The 19,987-nt window shown below is 41.1% G+C and overlaps 1 protein-coding gene across 3 annotated transcripts in view; it reads right to left on the bottom strand.

The window, feature by feature from the left end:
* Positions 1-19,041, bottom strand: part of HTR1E (5-hydroxytryptamine receptor 1E) — a 76,493-nt gene extending 57,452 nt beyond the window's left edge. For 2 of the 3 annotated variants that reach the window (XR_004628561.1, XM_034670752.1), the window contains exon 1: positions 18,910-19,041. The gene's annotated coding sequence lies outside the window, so the exon portion shown is untranslated. The remainder of the gene's footprint in view (positions 1-18,909) is intronic. The other variant, XM_019805372.2, reaches the window with a different exon arrangement.
* Positions 19,042-19,987: the final 946 nt, after the last annotated feature.

The raw sequence follows: 19,987 nt of genomic DNA, 5'->3' as shown, positions 1-19,987 counted from the left end.
TCCAGCTCAACTCAGGGGACCGGCTGAAAAAGGGGTCCCCTACTCCTCNTGGTCCCCTACTCCTCCGCCATCTTAACCTCCCCCCTGTTTCTCCATTTCTTGAATCTGGGCTGACCTTATTACTTTGACCAACAGAACATGGCAGACATGGAATTGTGTTAATTTTCAGTCTGGGTCTCAAGAACTTTGCAGTTTTCTCCATTGCTCTTTTAGGGACCCTGTGACCACGATGTGAAGACACCTCATCCAGTTCCCTGGATATTGAGAACTACATTGTCCTTCTGCTTCCTTTGCACTGGCTGATGGCCTGCCAACCCCCAGAAATGTGAGAACATACTAGATTTTTAACTGACCTGCCAGTCATGTACCGATGCATGAACAATCTCAGCAGAGACCAGCTGAGGCCATTAAAAACTACCCAGCCAATTTTCAAAGTTGAGCTAAATAAAGGGTGTCATTTATGTTATTAAGTTTTGGGGTCATTTGTTATTCAGTAAAAGCTAACTGATACATCTCTATACCCTTCCCTTAAACTTCTAACTTAAATTTTCCCTAAGCTAACTTGAAGTGTGTGTCTTGCAATCAAAAGAATCTTCACTAAAAGAGAAACTGTATCAATAAAGAAGGGTACAATGAACAGAGCTACAGAAAGAATATGGAACTGATTGGCTGAGTCACTCAGGGTGGCATACCCAAAGAATTCCTTCATTTGCATTATGAGGTAGTAGAGCAGTTGATTAAGCAAAGAACCCCCCCCCAACACCAATGGATGCCCATAAAATACGTCTATCTTACCCTTTACCTTGTAATCCTTTTCCTGTGGGATGCAATATATTCTGTGGTCTGATAACCAATATGTGGTGTTGCAGTGAATATTTTTGCTTTTTGCATCTTTTTCTATGTGGGAGTGTTCATGGTTCTGATAGCTTTCTAATTTTGCCATTTAAGCATTGCATTGCAGAATGGGAAAAAGCATTGTCTGAACAAAATTGAGTCTGACCTAGAAGGAAAATGGACAAATCTGGAGATCATTCACTATGAAGAGAGGGGCCTTCTGATGACATTTTTGGTTTCAGTTGTTAGATATGACTGATTGGATTATCTCCCTATAGTTAGAAGGTGGATAAGATAAATCATGTATGGCAGGGAGACTTCTTAATAAAGAGGAATAAAGGTAGGTGTGTGTGTGTGTGTGTGTGTGTGTGTGCGCCAAAGGAAGAACAGACAACTTTTGGGGGAGTGTATCTATAATCCATATCCTCATTTTCTCCTCATTCTGTTCCTCTCCTGCTAGGACTAGATTCTCAGCAACCACGTTTGCATTGCATAACCTTACCCCTGGCTATCGTTGATTGGGCCGGGGGTAGACACTTAATTATGGCTGGGCCAATCAGTCTCTTTTCTAAAAATTTGGACCTTCAAGTGAGAGACACTTACTGGTTTTCTCTCTGTATTATTTCAACCTGGACGTCTAAACTAAGTTGCTGGAACACCTTGATTTGGCTACATGCATGCAGATACACTAAAAGACAAATCCAGCTTAGGGCAGGGAGAAGGGGAAGGGGGTTGGAGAAAGACACATACATACCAAGTTCCAGATTCCTGATAACTTCCTAGCAGCTAGTTCTGGCTCTTGGGTTCCCACCAAATACCTTTGCATCATATGAAAAATTCCCATCATGATTAAGCTAATTTGAAGTGGGATCCGTTACTTGTAATCAAGAGAGCCTCAAGGAAAATTCACACCAATAAAGGGGCAGTTATTCTGAGTTTCTTAAAAATTGTATGAAAGGATATTTGCCAATGCCTGGCTCTTTCTAGTTCTATTTTATTTTCTGTTATGACAGTAGTCAGTCTGGGAACCAAAAATATTGTGTGCCACTTAAAACTCAGGAGACATTATTTACATTATCTCATTTATATTATTATTAGAAAAACATTTTTCAGTTTTGCAGAGTATATTTAAATAGACATATCCATTGTTTTTTTTCTTTTAGTGAATTGAGTTTTGAATGTATTCTTCATCGATCTGCAATTCACTTTTGGAAAATGAGTATAAATATCAGTCAGCACAAAGACATGTTGTAAGAGGAGGATTACTATCAGTTTAAAATGTTTTATCTGCTTAACGGCCAGTGCTCCTTTAGTCTGTCTTTTTCCCTAGTGGTAATTCTTCCTGGAGTTCATGAATCAATCTAGTTATATTCACATAGGAAATGACACTGGTTTTAAAAGTTGCATCTTTTAAGGAAAAAAATACCAATTTAGATTTAATGATGATGTATGGAGGCTTTCAGAAGTCTAGTTTGAAAGTAATGCTATTTAAATTAATTTCCTAGTTTGGAGTCTAAGCAAAAAAACTTTTAGAGCTCTTCATGAAAAGAAAAACACAAATACTTCAAAAGCTCTATTGGTGAAGTATAAAGTTAAGGACTGAAAAGTGATTTTCAGGTTAGCTTGGTCAATGTAGACAACTCAATAGGGCACCCAACACCCACTTGAGTTGGGAAGGAGCAGAGGGGGAGGGAGAGGGAGAGAATCTCAAGCAGATTCTGCACTGAGTGTGGAATCCTGAGATCATGACCTGAGCCAAAACCAAGAGTCAGATGCTTAACCAGTTGGGCCACCCAGGCACCCCCGAACATAATATTCTTATTTAGAAAATGTTTTATTCACTCTGCATTTAAGTATTAGACCAATTCTTGGTGGAAAAATTCACCAGGCAGCTGTGTATTCATTTGCCATATGCCACATTCTCTCCAAGCTGGACATGATGAAATCTGATTTACATTTAGGAGAGACCAGCTGCCTCCCCCAGCAAACACATTCACCCAGCACTCAGAAGGTAATGGGAACCTACTATCTGAGAGCAAACGATTCAAGTATTCTACAAGAACAATTGGTTTAGTGGGAAGGTATGTTTTATTTAAAAAATGAAAAAAACTGCAGAAGGTACCAAGTATTTCTTTTTCAGTCACTTGTTAAATAGAATAAATATAATAAAATGTATTTTAACTTTAAAATTAAATCAGTAAATTCAACAATAAATCTAATTAAATTTATTATAATAAAAGCTATTCAGTTACAAGTTATAACCTACAGTACTAACAATAGGGTCTGGTCACTGCTGTAACATAGACCTATTTTCCGGGCTTCAGACCTCTCTCAAATGCTTTTCACAGAAATATTCAAATATGTGGACAGAGAAACCCTCTCAAAGCTTAACGCTTAAGTCTCTGTCCTAAAGATGAAGATGTTAACCACATCATCTTTTGAGAAGGCACACCAAGCAGAGAAGAGAGAAGATCTAAGTTTGAATATTAGCTTGGCGGATAGATCTCTGCATGAGTGAAATTTATTCTTTGTTTCACTTTCCGCCTTCAAAAAAATAACAGCACAGCAGCAGACACATGCTTACACAGTACTTATGAGGTACCAGGCACTGTTCTAAGCGCCTCTTACATATCCACTTATTTAACCCTTCAAAAACCCTCCAAGGTTAAGTATTAGCATTCTCCCCATTGGGGAATGAGGTCGAGAAACTGAGGTGGGGAAAGGTCTTGCAACTTCCCCTCAGTTACATAGTGAACAGTGGAACTAGTGTTCAGCTCCAGAATCTGCCTTCACCACAACTCCTGAGGTTATAAAGTATGTGCTTACACTATCTGAACCAAAACTCGTCCTCATCAGTTGAGAGTGTAAGATCTCTGGATTAGTGAAGATCCTTTCAAAGACATACAACAGAAATCCTTTTAAATGGGTTTATGCAAAAGTAGGAATGTATTTGCTCATAAAACTTTGGTGTCCATAGGAGATCAGGCACAGGTAGATACAGAAATCCAAACAGTAGAAATCAAGAATCTCATTCCATTTCTTCTCTCCTCTGTGTAAGGTTTTGTCCTTAGGAGGTTCTCTTATTAAATTGGATCCCAGCAGTTCCAGGCATAGAGCCTCAAATTTCCAAAGCCAGTATAGACAGAATGCCTTGATGGGACCTGTAAACCTACAAACTGAGTTTCATGGGCTCTGACTGGCCTGTTCTGGATCATGGGCCATCCCTGAACTAATCACAATGGCCTGGAGAATATGATACTGTGATCAGTCTAGATCACACGTAACTTTTGGAGCAAAGTGTGCATTCAGTTTGACCTAAACCATATGACTTGAGAATGAAGAAGTGTGGCTCCTCAAGGAAAATCAGGCCACTATCACTAGAGGTGGGGGATGGATGCTGGGTGGACAAAAATATGACAGATACTTGCCCCAATTAGACTGTTGCTTTGGCAATTTCCAGTGCACAGGGAGGCGTAAGAAAAAGCCATGGGGAGTATATAAATCCTATCCACACTTAAATTACCAAACCTTATTTCCTCCTAATGACTTCAAGGACTCTTTTGCCATAGAACTTTTACTAAAATAACCAGAATCATAAAGAACAAAGATTTATGTAAAAACCTTTTTTTTACACTATGATTTATAATGTTGAAAAAACCCTGGTGACAACACAAAAGTCCAGTTGTAATGATTGGTAAAATCCTACGGTATATCCATACAGTAGAATGTTATATACTTACTAGAAGTGATATTTTTAAAGAATATTTAATTTTATGTGAAAGTATTAAAGATATATGTTAATTGGAAAATGTAGAAATAAAAAATACTTAGTATGTTTCTAATTTTATTTAAAAAATTTCTATCCAAATTGAGGAAAAGAAGTGGAGGCAGAAATCAATAGTGGCAATGTCTTGCTGGTGGGAATAGAAGTAGTTTAAATTCTCTTCTGTATAATTTCCTGTATCTCCATATTTTCTACAATGAATATGTAAATATATTTGTTAGCAAAGGAAAAATAACCCCTTAAAGTGAGTTGAATTAACCTTCACATGTTTTGTACCTGCTAAATTTGTGTCACTGTGCAGTGAGAGAAGAAATGTGGATAGCACAAGAATCAAACATAAAACACTCTTTTAGATAATCAGGAGTTGGTTATATTTGCCTACTTCAAAAGGCTGTTTTGTGAGTTCTTTCTTCAATCACTATAAAGCTGGATTATATACTAGAAGAATATTTACACAAATGTGCCCGATTCTATAGCACTTGATATAATATCAGAAAATTTAAGCTACTTAAAGATTATTTCTGTTACAGAAATATTAATTATATCACAATATCACGTGTGCATTGTAAAATTCTACTAGACACATGCAAACCTTCTCTGTGCATTTGAATTATGGGTCAGTTTCCCAAAATTTTATTTGCATCCACTTTTCAGGGCAGCATATCTAATGTACAAAACAAGATAAGATTAAGCCATGTAAAATTATTATAAACATTGGAAGAAGCTGGACTTGATACATACATTTAAAACAAAACTGATAGAAATCACATCTTCTTAGTTCAGTTGTCAACAGAGGACCAAGAAGCAGTAGCTGAAATATGTAATCATCTTTGTCATTGTCGTCATCATCATCATCACAATCATCATCATAACCTCATTTCTTTACTTTTCAGCATAATTTCGTATATATTATCTCATTTTGTCGTGGTAAAGCTGTTATTACCATTGTTCTTATAAGAGAACTAAGGCATAAAACAAATAGATGGTTTTGCCAAGATCATTCATAGAGTAAGGTGTAGAATTCAGATATCTTAATGCTTGGTTTGCTGTTCTTATATCACCACCTGTAATGTTGAGCTAGATTCTCACTATTAATAAAAGCTAGTAAAATCCCAATAGTTTATTTTTGCCTTTGTTTCCCTTGCTTCAGGAGACATACCTAGAAAGAAGTTGCTAAGGCGATGTCAACAAAGTTACTGCCTGTGTTCTCGTCTAGGATTTTTATGGTTTCAGGTCTCACATTTAGGTCTTTTTAACCCATTCTGAATTTGTTTTTGTATATGGTGTAAGAAAGTGGTCCAGTTACATTCTTTTGCATGTAGCTGTCCAGTTTTCCTAACACCATTTGTTGAAGAGACTGTCTTTTTCCCATTGCATATTCTTGCCTTCTTTGTTGACCATATAGCTGTAGGTTCCTTTCTTGGTTTTCTATTCTTTTCCATTGATTTATGTGTCTATATTTGTGCCAGTTCCATACTGTCTTGATGATTACAGTTCTGAAACTGTGATGTCTCCAGCTTCGCTTTTCTTTTTCAAGGTTGCTTTGGCTATTTGGGGTCTTTTGTAGTTCCATACAAATTTTAGGATTATTTGTTCTAGCTCTCTGAAAAACACTGTTTGTATTTTGATAGAGATTGCATTAAATGTGTAGATTGCTTTGGGTAGTGTAGACATTTTAACAATATTTGTTCTTCCAATCCTTGAGCATGGAATGTTTTTCCCATTTCTTTGTGTCATCTTTAATTTCTTTCATCAATGTTTTATAGTTTTCAAAGTACAGGTCTTTCACTTCTTTGGTTAGGTTTATTCCTAAGTATCTTATTGTTTTTGATTATAATTGGGATTGTAGATGGGATTGAGTCCTTAATTTTTCTTTCTGCTACATCTAAATAAAAAGTTTCTGCACACAAAGTAGACAATCAAAAGCAACATACAAAATGGGAGAAGATATCTTCAAATGACATATCTGATAAAGGGTTTGTATCCAAAATATATAAAGAACTTACACAACTCAACACCCCAAAATAATCCAATTAAAAAATAGGCAGAAGACATGAACAGACATTTCTCCAAAGACAAAATCCAGATGGCCAACAGACACATCAAAAGATGCCCAGCATCACTCATCATCAGGGAAATACAAATCAAAACCACAATGAGATATCACCTCACACCTGTCAAAATGGCTAAAAGCAACAACATAAGAAACAACAGGTGCTGGCGAGGATGTGAAGAAAAAGGACCCCTCTTGCACTGTTGATGAGAATGCAAACTGGTGTAGCCACTCTGGAAAATAGCATGGAGGTTCCTCAAAAATAAGAATAGAACTACCCTATGATACAGGAATTGCACTATAGGTATTTACCCAAAGAATACAAAAATACAGATTCAAAGGGGTACATGTGCCCTGATGTTTATAGCAGCATTATCTACAATAGCCAAATTATGGAAACAGACTAAGTGTCCATCAACCGATGAATGGACAAAAAAAAGATGTGGCATTCATATATATATATATATTACTCAGCCATAAAAAGAATGAAATCTTGCCATTTGCAACAACACAGTTGGAGCCAGAGAGTATTATGCTACACGAAATAAGTCAGTCAGAGAAAGACAAATGCCATATGATTTTATTCATATGCGAAATTTAAGAAACAAAACAAATGAGCAAAGAGAAAAAAGAGAGAGAGTATTAACTATAGAGAACAAACTGATGGTTCCCAGAGGGGGGTGGGTGAAATAGGTGATGGGGATTAAGGAGTGCACTAGGGATGAGCACCGGGTATTATGGCAGTGCTGAATCACTAAACTGTACACCTGAAACTAATATTACACTGTATGTTAACTAACTAATTTAAACAAATTAAAAAAACCTAACAAAACCTTGATTTTATATTGATCTTTACATTTTACAAATTTCTTTTGCATAGATTATCTAATTTCAGTGTAAGAACAGTACTGAGGTAGTAGTGAAAGCTGATACAGAATTGAGTCCTTATCAAACGGCCTTTAGTATATTATCATATTGTGGTAGGCAGCTTTAAGGTGGTCCTCAATGATCTGTTCCTCCTGGTATTTCCTGCCCTTGTATCACTCCCTCCCCTTGAGCATGGGTTGGCACTTGTGAATTGCCTCTAATGAATGAAATAATAGCAGAAGTGGTGATGTCACTTCTGAGATTGTTACAAAAAGGCTGTGACTTCCATTTTGGAGACTCTTGCTCGCAGCCCTTGCTCTGGGGAAAGCAAGATGCAACATCTGGGAGAAGCAAGCTCTGTTGATAATAGCCCCGTAGAGGTTCATGTGCAATGAACTGAAGTCTCCAGGTACCAGCCAGCCAGGATATGAGGCTGGTCAGTAGCTACACGGGTGAGTTTGGAAGCATATCTTCCCCCAGTTGAGTCTTTTTTTTTTTTTTTTAAGATTTTATTTATTTATTTGACAGAGCTAGAGACAGCCAGCGAGAGAGGGAGCACAAGCAGGGGGAGTGGGAGAGGAAGAGGAAGAGGCAGGCTCATAGCGGAGGAGCCTGATGTGGGGCTCGATCCCAGTACGCCAGGATCACGCCCTGAGCCGAAGGCAGACGCTTAACCGCTGTGCCACCCAGGCACCCCCCCCCCAAGTTGAGTCTTGAGATATTTGCACTCCTGTCTGACACTTTGATTGCAGCTTTGTGAGGAACCTTTGTGAGGAGCCAGTGGATCCAGCTAAGCCATGCCCAGATACCCAATCCATAGAGACCGTTAGAAAATATGTCTGTTGTTTTAAGCCATTAGGTTTTGGGGGTAATTTGTGCAGCAACAGGTAACTAATACATATTTTAAATTCTCACAATAGCCCTATGATGTAGTACTGTTATGCCAGCCATGTCTAAGAAATGAGGAAGTTAAGGTTTAGAGAGGTGAAGTAATTTTCCTGAAAGCAAGTAGTTAGCCAGTGGCTGAGCTCCTGGCTCATTCGACACCGGAGCTCAAGACCTGTCCTGAATTGCCTCCTAGGAGAAAGACAAGATGCAGTTTGACTTAACACAGTGATGATGTAAAGGATGAATTCCAACAGCACACTGGATTTGAGAAACTTCCCTAAAAGGAGGCTACAGAGGCAGGGCACCTATTATTGTCTTATTGTAGTGATGACAAACCATATAGCTCATACAGCCAGGAAGCTGAGATGTTCATCTGGGCCTTCTGACTCTACATCTCTGCTCCATGCCTTCTCACCCTTAGATTCATACTCATTTTTTATTAAACAGACAAACCATATGCTGCAAATACCACATATTTTAATATTATAACAGTAATGTGTAGCAATCATAATAACAATGTTATAGAACCATCAGTTATTAAGTAATGCACACCAATGTTACATATGCCTGTGAAAGAGGTGCTTAGTACACTCAGGGCAATGTGAGTGAGAGATTATCCAAAACTCGGAGGGACCTGGTTGGCCACCTTTTTGGTACGAAGGCATAAATTGCCATGGATGTGCTGCAGAAAACTGCTCCATCTGCATCACAGAGCCTTGCCTCTGCTCCCAAGCTGAAAAACTAATCAAGTCTTGTGAGCTTTGAGACTTTTGTTTCCTCTAAAGTCATTTTTCATCCCTTCTTGTAAGGTGCTCCATTTATATGGAAGTGACCAAACCCCAGGGTGAGTACATTTTGGTCTTCCAATGCCTTGGGCATAAATTAAGGCTTCAGATGGCCTTAGAAACAGGCTTTATCATGTCACAGAAAGGGTCAGGAGATCACATTGCTTTACTAGTTTAGAATCTTTGAAATAAAATGTGCTAAAAAATATGCCTGCCACTATGAGTGTATCTTGTAAATTTATTTGCAAAATTGCTAATTACTAATTAAATATCACATTTAGTATTTTTTAAAGCATCTGTGTAAGGAACTGAATCAGGTTCAGAGGGACAGAATGATCAAATGAAAACATAATGAAAAAGGAACCCTTCTTCTTTCCCTGAATGTTTACTTAAATTGTGCAGGACAATATGGCAGGAAGACTCATGGATTACTAAATGCCAAATTCTCATGCAGGTGACAAAGATTTCCTTGAGTAGGACAGAGTTCAACATTAAAATCCGTACTATGTAATAAAGTTTTAAGATGTAGGCTACTTAAGTAAGTATACTATTCTTGTTCACTTATAGTAATACAGGAGAGAGTTAATTACAACACCCCATTGTGTTGTCAGAAATCGTGGAGGGATAAATGTTACAGAATTCATAGGGATGAGTTTTGGAATGTGGAGTCCTTTACTTCAGGGTCCTCTTCCCCCATCTTCTTGAGATGAGGTGGGCTTTCAACTTTTATTCTTCTTGGACTCTGACAGAATCTTTTTTACATTTCTTAAGCCTGTTTTCTCCCCAGTGATTTGCAAGCTTAGCAGAAATCCCTACAATTATATTGTTGCTAATCAGGCAACCTATTGGCTTCTGTGTATTTTATAGCTAGACATCTTATTAATTTCCACACGATTTTTAATGGCATTTTCATTTATTCACTTACGTTTTCATATCATCTGTAAGTAATAATATGGCTACTGCATGACCAGTATTTATAAATTGATATCATGTCTTCTCTTTTCCTTCATTCTATTGCATTGATTAGAACATTCAGAGGAATGTTAAATAATGGTGCTATTAGCAGGCATCCTTGCCTTATCTGTATAGTGTTTTACCAATAAGCATGATGTTGGCTATTGTTTAGAAAGGTGTTCGTAATGTAAGGAACTGTTTTTTTCTAGTTAACTTAGAAATTTATTCCTTTTCGTAGTTTACTAGTTTACCGGTTTTTTAAAAAATATGACTATATATTGAATTTTGTAAACTTTGGTACCCTTTGAGGGTCATTGTCTCGTCGATGTGATATTCTTGCTCATATTTTTGAAGGCAGTTTGCCTTCCCCATAAAGAGGACTCTGGTCATAAAAATACTTGCAACATGAGAGCAACATGTTTTTGTGCTTAAAGATTACATGTCTCTAATCAGGTCTGTAGTTCTTTGAGAGTAAGTTCCTTTACATATTTTTCTGTTTCTTTGGCTGTAACAAAAACATTTAGTTTTGTGTGTCCTGTTGACTCCCGTAGATCTCCTGCTGCCCAAAGTGGGGTTTGCAGATAAGCAGCATCACCATCATCTAGGATTTGGTGAGAAATTTAAATTCTTGGCCTCACCCTACCCTGCTGATTACTATCTCTGCAGGTGGGGACCATGAACATGAGGTTTAACATGCTTTCCAGGCAATTCTTCTGCACCCTAAGATTTGAGAGGTGCCACTATAGAGAGCAGAAATCATGACTTTCTAGATGCAGAGCAGTTGCAAATGGAACTCCAGATACTGGGATCAGGCTCTTGTCCTGCATGTGTAAAGAAGGGCTTTGTGAGCGGATTCAGGGTGTGGAGAGTCAATGGTTGTGTGTGGAAAGTAGCAGGCAAAGGCATTCTCTGGGGATCGAGGATATAGCTGACCTGAGGCAATGTTTAGTAATTAAAAGAGAAAAAGATTCTTGCCCAAAGGGTTCAGGGCAGTGGAACTTGGCCTAGACCCATCTCTTTTTATTTTTCCAAAGCCAGGGCCACCTTCTTCACTTCAATTTAGGTCAGGATTATTTGTACAACACCCCACACAGGAAATAATAACGATAATTGTAATAATACCTATCATTTCTTCATGGTCTGTGTTGTACTACTTTTCTTTACTCCTCACAATAGGTCTTTAAGGCAGGAATTGTCATTCATGTTTTAGAGATGGGACAACTGAGGCACAGAGCCATCAAAGAAGTTTTTTAGGTGATAAGGACAAAGTGAGGGGAGAGCCTCAGACTACAATCAACAGAAGCAAACTGGAGAATTAGAATAAGAACTCCACAGAATACCAATACAACAAAGGCCAAAAAACTAGTGCTATTTTCTTAAAAGATTATGTTTCTTTTCTAAAGATGCTTTTGCAGATACAAAAGCTATTTCTGAAAGGGAACCAAACTGTGGGAGAAAAAACAAAATAGCACCTAGGAATGGAGCTGGGATAGATGCATAAAACAGCATAATTCTGCCCTTTCTGGGCCATAGAAATTTTGTGGAGTGGCTCTTGGTAGCAGTTCACTAAATACAATTGTGGTAAAGCTGGGAGCAGCAGCCCCAGCACTGAAGGCAAAAATGGAATGAATCATTAGGTCAGAGGCAGCGTCTCCCGCTCAGGAACTACTGTGTCTGAGGTGAGAGCAGGAGTTTCCCCAGTAGAATCTGCTCTGAGAGGTTCTTTAAGCTTCCAAGTCTCAGCCAGCCTCTTGTCAAAAGTGTTCAACATAAAATCCCCTGGTGGGGGACTATATTACTTAATTGAACAGGCAGAGATATTAAGGAGAGGTTTTTCACGAGCAGTTTTTCTGTTCTATTTCAGCTGTCATGCAGGTCCAATCATAAAAGGAGCAGTTATGGCAAAGGCAAAGTCTGTTTCAAGCATTAAACACACACACACACGCACACACACGCACACCCCTTTATGATTATTTAAAAAGCTCCTTCTGAAGACAGTGGCAGGAGACCCTCTCTACCTTCTCATGAAGGGATCTCATATGTTTATAGGAATTCTTGCCTTCCCTCCACTTTCAGTGGTTCAAGTGATATATTTACTTGCCGAAATGGGAGGGAGGAGAGATTAAAGGTGAAATGTCAAATTATTTACAGCAGTTTGTAAACTCTTCAGTGGCTTAGAAACCTGGATATATGAAATAAGTACATGCAAACCTCAAAGCTGAAAGGAGCCTGGAAAGTCTTATGAAATAAGCAAACGCAGATCTCAGAGTTGGGAGGCACCTGGAAGGTTATCTAAGTTAATCTCCTGTAGTTGAAGTCTGAATAAAAAAAATGTCCTGAGATGGACACAGAGACACACTGCCCAGATCCCTCTTTCAAAAAAGAGCTTATAGTGAGCTGCTGAGATTGGGCCAGGATAACCTTCAGCCCCTTCAGGGATGTCCTGGGCTATAGAGAGCTGTCTCTCCCAAGATGGTGCTCTTCTTGGGGCAGCACACACTCAGCACCTGATGCAGGAAGGGGTTGGAATGTCTGACCCTTTTAGCCTAGCTTGGGACAACTTTGATGGATCATTTTAGCTCAGACTCCCCATGGGGTTGGCTGAAGCTGTTGGTGGGTCTATTGTGCAGCTCAGTTTCTCCCTCAGTCCACTCCTGTTTCCTTCCCTTCCTTCAGTGTGGTTCCCAAGGGCATTCCCTAATCAACATCAGGCGCAGTCAACCTCATTTAGACTATGTTTCTCTAAGAGCATGGAGAACCCACCCTGTGACGTGTCCCCAAACATGCTGTACGTCCCAGCGCTGCCGAGTGCATACCTCACAGACAGTCTGACTGTGTTTCAGATGGTGTGAGCTCTTCTATCAAGTGCTGCGGTCTGCTTCTCTGCACATTTTGTTAACTAGATCTGTCCTCTTGAACCAACCAGAACAAGACTAGGCTGTCTACATTCTATTTCCTTTATTTCCATTCTTTTGCCCTGAATTCTATACTCTAAAAGGTAAGACAAAGTTTTAGCTGATTCATTATCATCTCTCTCTTTTTTGGTAATTGTGAGACAAAATTGAAGAGAAAAGCAAATGATTCATAGGTCAACAGTTCAGGAAATGTGAAGTAGTTCATGTTCTTTTTAGGCAACAAACCATTAGAATTTGGGGTGTGAGAGGTGCTTTTGCAGGAGGAAGGGGCATGGTGGGAGCCAGGGAAGAAACAAGGTACTTCTTTCAAACACAGATTTATTTCTAGTTAATATCTGCACATTATCATTTCCTTCTTCCACTGTAGCCTTAACTCATCGTGTTCTTGTTTTGCTCTCTCCGTGTGTACTGCTACTACCGTGGCCTGGGCTCTCACAATAACTGCCTCCTCCACACGTATCCTCTTCCACTACATAGTGCAGTGAGAGTGAGGTCTTGATAACACCAAACTAATTATTTTGGTCAACAGTTTAAAATACCTTAATAAAGCATTATCATAGCAAAAAACTGGCAACAACCCAAATGCCCATCCATGGGAGAATGGATCATTAACTTTGTGGCACATTCATACAGCACAATACTATTTGACAGCACCAATGAGTGAACAGATTGCTAGCATAACCATCCACATGAATGAATCTCATGAATATAACAGTGAACCAAATCATGAAAGGTATCATTCTACACAATTTATACAGATATATGGCTCAAAATAACCAGTGATGTTGGAAAGCAGGTAGATACATTTAGGGAGGGTGAAGTCATGACTGGGTGGGGTCAGGAAGGGAACTTGTGAAGTGGTGATCTACCGTTTCTTATCGTGCTGGTGGTTAGCGACATGGGTATGTTCACGTTGAGAAAAGTTGCCGAGCTTAGCAATTATGATCTGTATGCTTCCCTCTGTGAACATTATTCTTAAATACATTTAAAAATCCTGTAATAATTCCCTCAGGCCTATAAGGTAAAGTCCAAATTCATAAGATCCCCTCAATGACCAGCACACTTCTCAAACCTTCTCTCTAGGTATTCTCCTTGTGTATGTTCACTTCACTCAATCTGAGGTTTTGCCTCTCCCTGAAAGGGACAGCAGGGCAGGTGGTTAGATGACAAATACAGGTTTTTAATGAAAGAATGTGGGGTGATAATTATGGGGCTGACAACACTTACCCTACAGTGCTTTTGTGAGGATTGAATATAAGAATGTACGTGCAGGTCTTGGCACAGTTCCTGAAGCATAGCAGACACCACATATGTTAGTTCCTTCCTCTTTTCCCCTCCCACCAGTGCAGAAGAATGGACCTTTGATAACTCTGGATATTATTAGGGTATTAGAGCTGAAGTCAGTTTTTGAGTGGTATTGTATCCATTTTGTGGAGTTTATTCCCCAAAGACACTCTGACCTGTCTTCAATTCCCAAGAATACAAATCTTGACACAAATGTGACTTTCTTGGGCAAGCTGTCCCAACAAAACTCATACTTTAATGAAGTCAGATCATTCCCAAATCCCTTGGAAATATCACCACATGCCCATTATCTGATAAAGGGATAAAGAACAGCTGCAGCTAAGGAAAGACATTTCATGGGGTCTGGTTTTACTTTATTTGGGCACTGCAGGTAGATGGGGTCATCAGAAGTATCTGAGAGTTTTAGAACTTCAAGCTGCTGCTTCTATTGGTTGCTGTTTTTCAAATATTATCTTCTTCCTATAAAAATGCTTTCCTTCTCATGCCAGATTTCATAAAGACCTTCCATCTGGTCTGTACTGATAACTAGAATCTTGAGATGCTCATTCCTCTTACAACTTGTAGTTAAAATGATCCAGATACAGAAGAATTAGGTTTTACAGCTTTTTCTAAAGGACTTTGTTTCCTTATCCTACAACTGCATGTATTGAGAACTGACCAACAGGAGAGAGCTCTAACATTGAACCTATTACACGTGTCTGCTTGCTATGTTATTTTTCATTTGGCATGTCTTAGGAGAATAAAACCATGAAATAAAAGCTTTGAAATCTATTAGAATAAGGACCACAGTGAATCAGGTAATCCATAGTGAATCAGCTAATCCATAGTGGGCAAGACAAAAAAGAGAGAGAGAGAACACTAAGAATGAAAAGCAAAAATTAGAATCAAAGTGTATTAGAAATAGAATTCTCAAGGATTTTATGAATCTGTTGTGATCTAGGAATGTGCCAAATTGACTAAATGATCTATATAAATTCTGGTCCGTAGTTTCTTAATCCACAAAATGTGGGAGGGGATACTAAATTATGAAAAGTAGATGGGATATTGATGAAAATCCTTTCATTCTCAGGAATAGGTAAATTCACTCACCTGGGCCCCAAGCTGTAGGGGCCACACAATGACTCAGGGAGGAGGACACAAGGGAGTAGTTAGCCACTCCAAAGAGCTGCTGCCCCATTTCCCCCTTTGTCTCCCCTGTTCACCCATCTGCTCCCTCCTTGTTCATAGAGCATACTTATCTTCAGTGTCTTCCTGAAGTTAATGTTCATATAATTTCATTTGTAGAAAAATGTGGGAGGTGGAGAAAAAAGGAGTGTACGGCATGAGATGCCCTGAGATGGCCTTGACAGCATATGGTATGAACAATAAATCCCCATTTGGTTGAAATTCACCTCTTGAGCAGCCTCAAGCTTATTTTCTCATGTAAATAAGCCTACAGAAATGGAGGAAAGACATCCTCCTATTAAAATACTATCTTTAGATCTTTCACTTTCAAAGGATAGCATAGAAATAAAATTCTAAGGACCACAGACACACACAAAAATGGCATGTGCATAAAGGCAAGGTCTAGGGAATCAGGTACTTGAGCAATGAGAAGATAACCCATCAGGTCAGGGCCTAAGGTTTTCTGTAAAGGGATTATGTTTTTGATTTGAAGCCTTGGAATCTTGGTGGTGGTGTAATATGTTGTTGCTGTTTTTTTTTTTTTAAAGATTTTATTTATTTATTTGAGAGAGAGAGATTGAGAGAGAGTGAGAGAGACCACAAGAGTAGGGTGAGGGGCAGAGGGAGAAGCAGACTCCCTGCTGAGCAGGGAGCCTGGTGTGGGGCTGGATCCCAGGACTCTGGGATCATGACCTGAGCCAAAGGCAGTCGCTTAACGGACTGAGCCACCAGGTGCCCCTGTAATATGTTGATAGAAAGGAGCTTCAGCCAGTTGGGGTGATGTGCTGCTACTGATAATCTCACTTTGCTTTCCAATAATAATCTCATCAAACAGCAGAGAATGGGAACATACTGCAGTGTCACCTGGGATAGCAGTGTGTCCTAGATTTTGTTTCTTCCTAAATACTATCTCTGAGAAATCCTGACTTGGTTATTTACCTCAAAAGAAAAGAAATTTATTTATATAATTGATGCTGACCAGGCATCAGTAAGAAAAAATGGGGAGCAAATGTTTTAATAGGTACCAAAATGGCTAACAAAGGTGACATCAGGGTGAGTATCAAGGGAGGTTGGTTTACGTGTCAACATGTGCCCCAGGGAATGGTGTGTCCAGGAGGGTACTGAGGAACACCTGGCCTAGGAATATGCCCCAAAGTTAAGTCACCATGGGCAGAAGAGAAAATGAAAATGAGTTCACTGTTTGTGATGTTGATTCCTGCTTAATTTTTTTTAAAAAAGACTTTATTTATTTATTTGACAGAGACAGCCAGTGAGAGAGGGAACACAAGCAGGGGGAGTGGGAGAGGAAGGAGCAGGCTCCCAGTGGAGGAGCCTGATGTGGGGCTCAATCCCAGAACGCTGGGATCACGATGCCCTGAGCCAAAGGCAGATGCTTAACGACTGCACCACCCAGGTGCCCCAATTCCTGTGTAATTTTAAATTTGCCAGCTGGTAGATAAAAATGGTCAATGTGAATACTTTTTAAAATAAAAACAATCTGTGAAGTCTTCATCCCTGGAAATTTTATGAAAGGAATAATCACCACCTAAAGGAATATTTAGGGATGCATTTACCAAGATCCTGAGAACCGGAGTTTTGGCTACATTATTTTTTGAACTCCTTTCCGGCTCTGTCATTACAAGTCTCAATTTATACAGAGATCTGAGGCGGTCTCTGGGTTTCAAAAGCCCATATCAGGTGATGATGACATAATAGTTAAGTTTTATCAACAATGATGAGTCAGGATTTGAATGAATTTCTCTGTATAGCTCTCTAGTGATGAAATATCTGGGCAGAAGTACTTCTCCCACCTCTAGGCAGCAAAGTGGTTCATTGTGGAGGTGCTGTGCAATTTCAGAAATAAGCAACACACTTTGCTTTAAACATGGTGCAGAAATTGAACTGAGTCCCACTCGGGAGGCTGGCTTCATTTTCACAGTTCTGTGGCCTAGGGGCTAAAGCTCTGAAGGGAGGAGGAAGGCAGGCAGGCATATCTCCTGCACTTGTTTAGTGGGCCTCAAAAGCCTCCACTCATTTATTTGTTGAAGACAAGGTCATCTCATTTAATTCAGCAGGAATACAAGTGCACTAGCAAGTGCAGAAAGGCTGGCTCATAATTTCCTCTCTGTATTTCAAACATGCATTTCAAAGGTGTTTCAGATATGTTCCAAGTGGTAGAGGCTGCACAGGCAACCAGACCCAGGCCCCTGCTTTCTGCTCCATAAATGGTTAAGTCAGGGGAGTCTCAGATTCATAGGTCCATCTTGGGTGTTTAAGGTCAGGCACATTATGTCCAAATGTGTAACCACAGAAAAATGTGACCCAGAGTAATGTCAAGTGCAGAATAGGAGCATAAACTGTTGGAACTTGGAGTAAAAGATGAATGGTAGGAGAACCCGACATATTTGGGAAAATACCCCTCCCCCAACTTATTTCACCATCTCTTATTCCCTCCTGGACTCAGAGAGATTTGGTGCAGGAGGCAGAGAAGGACAGTGAGGAAGGTTAGGAAGAAGCATCCTGGGATGCTGACACCCTCTGCCTCACCCTTGTAACTCAAGGACAAGCAGGGTTGAGTTGAATCCAAAACTGGACACAGCCCCCCCCCAAATAAAAAATACAGGAGTATACATATTTTAATTATGCAAAACTATGTACCATCCTGTCATAGGAGCAGGAGCCCCTTCCATTGAGCCTGGACGCCCTTCCATGTTCATTGCGCGGGGGCCAGTCTCTCACCTTGCAGTATCGGGTAGAAATGGCTGAAGATCAACTTCCCGTCTCAACTCTCACTGTCAGCGTTTCTTTTGTAATTTAAGAAAATGAGTCAACCCCATCACCTGCCCACCTGGGTATTTTCTTTATCGGGACTAAGCACATCATTATTTTCTGAGGGCTGGAGCAACCGCGGAGTCCTTTTTAAGCACAGGTTTTTCAATCAGCGTTGGCTTTGAAATCACCTCGTCCTCCAGCGGTCCTCGCCGCACACCCATCTCCGCGTGATTTCCACTCAAGTTTTTCCTCCTGGCACCCCTCCCACATTCATTCCATCTTTAAGCCGCCGCAAATCCTTTTGCAGGGAAGCAGGATAAAATTCTTAAAGCACAGTTACACACCATGTCAACACTCAGCCTCACATATTTGAGGGTCGTCTGACCGAGAAATGCGTTCCTTACTAAGAGGTCCAAGGGGAGGCACAGTGCCCAGGCCACTCCTGTAGTCTCCCTCCCCGTGGCCCAACCCCCGCCGCCTTTGCGCCTCAGAGGGGGCAAAAATCCCTGAACCAGAGCTTGAGCCCCTGACCCGCGGAGGGGGCGAGCCGGGAAGCCGAGGACGTCCCCGGAAGCATGCGCCCCTCACCTTGTGGACGGTGCGTGCAGCCGCGCCGCACTGGGTGACCTGGGGCGTCCCGCTGGCTCCCGAAGTCTCACTCCGAACACGCTCGGTTCTCTCCCGAGCTTTATCAAAGCACAGCTTCTCTCGACAGCGGGCTCCGGGGCACTGGCCCCTCGAGCGTCCTCGGCCCGCGCCCGTGCCCCCAGGCTGTGGGGGGAAGGAGCCGGGAGCGCGGCGCGCCGGGCAGCCCCGTGGCGCTGCCGGCCGCAGGCCCTGTGCTTTGCGAAGTCTGGGCGCCCCGACTGGAAGAGGAGGCGAGAGCGAGAGCTGGGAGGAGAAGGAGGAGGAGCGGAGCGGGAGCGGGAGCAGGAACAAGAGCAGGAGCAGGGGGCAGTCTACTAAATCACCGGCAGGTTGCAGGCGCACAGGACACCACTGACGGCGGAGGGGGTGGGAGGGACCAAAAGGTGAGCCAGGGTGTAATGCGGGCGGTGGCTGTGGAGCAGAGCTTGGGGGTCGGAGCTCCGAGGTGCTTCAGGTCTTGCTTAGGCTGTAAAAGAAAAATTCTGGAGCTGATGGCGCCCTCAGGGCTCCCGGTTGCAAACACTAGAGGGCAGCGCTGTCCATGCTATAAACGTGGCCTATGGGTTTGGTGGAGTGGACCTGGGTCTCACATCCAGAGCCCTGTGTTGGGGGCGGCCCAGGAGGAGAAGGGTCCAGGTGGTGCAAGGAAAGGCGGATCCCAAAGTCCTCTTCTGTGGCCAGCCTTAGTTGGGGAGAGAGGGAATACAGTCGTTGGCCGGTTTGGATTTTGCCTCTCTGTGGCTCCTCCATGCAAACCCTATGGAAGTGAATTATTCATCTTTCCTTGAGGGGAAAATTACAGTCAACATCCACAGGATGCTTTAAGGGGAGGGATGGGAAGAAGGGGGTGAGGAAGAAGTAGGGGAACATTGGGGTGGAAAAAAGTAGAAGGGGCAGAAAGGTAGGGAAAGCAGAGGAGAAAGGGGGAAGGGGAAGTGTTGGAGGTGATATTTCAGGTTGGCAAGGTCTCTGTGCTCTTCCCAGTGTTCCAGGGGTATCCACCTGCTACAAGGCCAGA

The sequence above is a fragment of the Ailuropoda melanoleuca genome, chromosome 10, assembly GCF_002007445.2.
Source record: "Ailuropoda melanoleuca isolate Jingjing chromosome 10, ASM200744v2, whole genome shotgun sequence".
Taxonomy (NCBI): Eukaryota; Metazoa; Chordata; class Mammalia; order Carnivora; family Ursidae; genus Ailuropoda; species Ailuropoda melanoleuca.
The sequence above is the reverse complement of the archived record's forward strand: the minus strand, read 5'-3'. Positions and strand labels throughout refer to the sequence as shown.